Raw genomic sequence first — 1,204 nt, 5'->3', positions numbered from 1 at the left:
ATACATACATACATACATTCTAGTATAGTCTCGGGCCGACCAAAGCCTTGTGAGTGGATTTGGTAGACGGAAACTGAAAGAAGCCTGTCGTATATGTGTGTGTGTGTGTTTGTCTTCCCAACATCGCTTGACAACCGATACTGGTGTGTTTACGTTCCCGTAATTTAGCGGTTGAGGATTCAACCCACTAAGGGATAGATCTATCCAATATACTGCTGGGAGGGTACCCAATTATTGTTACACTAGTGTTTTACCAAGTGTAATAAGTGGGTGCGGGTAAAAGGGTGTGGGGTTATTTTACCCTAAATTTATATAGTAATTAGAAAATGGAGGAGAATATGCTGTACCCAACGACTTGCAGACAGTTTATCCCGTTGAATTAATTAACTTAATTTGTAACTAAAGTGACAAAAAAACCACAAAATACAAGTGTTTATGACAAACCATGTTATATTGACAACCGGGTTTACAAATAAGAGTACATAAGGAATTTAAGAATAAACATAAACTTACAGCTGTTTCGGCCTAACGTTGGCATGCCCCATTCTATCCGAATAGCTCCTGCCGGAGTAATTAGCGGATGAAATGTTGAAATGGGGGTACATGCAAAAAAATCTTCATGGTTAAAAATGTTGCTTACTTTTTACTCAACCTGATGTGTATATGTGTGTGTGTGTGTGTGTTTGTGTGTGTGTGTGTGTGTGTGTGTGTGTGTGTGTGTGTGTGTATGCATATGTATATATATGCTGTATACATGCATGTATCTATGTGCGTGTTTGTATGCATGTTTTTTGTTGTTGGCACTCAGTCGCTTACGACGTCGAGGGTTCCAGTTGATCCGATCAACGGAACAGCCTGCTAGTGAAATTAACGTGCAAGTGGCTGACCACTCCACAGACACGTGTACCCTTAACGTAGTTCTCGGGGATATTCAGCGTGACACAGTGTGACAAGGCTGACCCTTTGAATTACAGGCACAATAGAAACAGGAAGTAAGAGTGAGAGAAAGTTGTGGTGAAAGAGTACAGCAGCGTTCGCCACCATCTCCTGCTGGAGCCTTGTGGAGCCTTAGGTGTTTTTTGCTCAATAAACACTCACAACACCTGTTCTGGGAATCGAAACCGTGATCCTATGACCACAAATCCACTGCCCTAACCACTGGGCCATTGCGCCTCCACGGATGCATGTATGTATGCATATATAT

The sequence above is a fragment of the Octopus bimaculoides genome, chromosome 14 (genome assembly GCF_001194135.2).
Source record: "Octopus bimaculoides isolate UCB-OBI-ISO-001 chromosome 14, ASM119413v2, whole genome shotgun sequence".
Taxonomy (NCBI): domain Eukaryota; kingdom Metazoa; phylum Mollusca; class Cephalopoda; order Octopoda; family Octopodidae; genus Octopus; species Octopus bimaculoides.
This window is presented reverse-complemented; position numbering follows the sequence as displayed.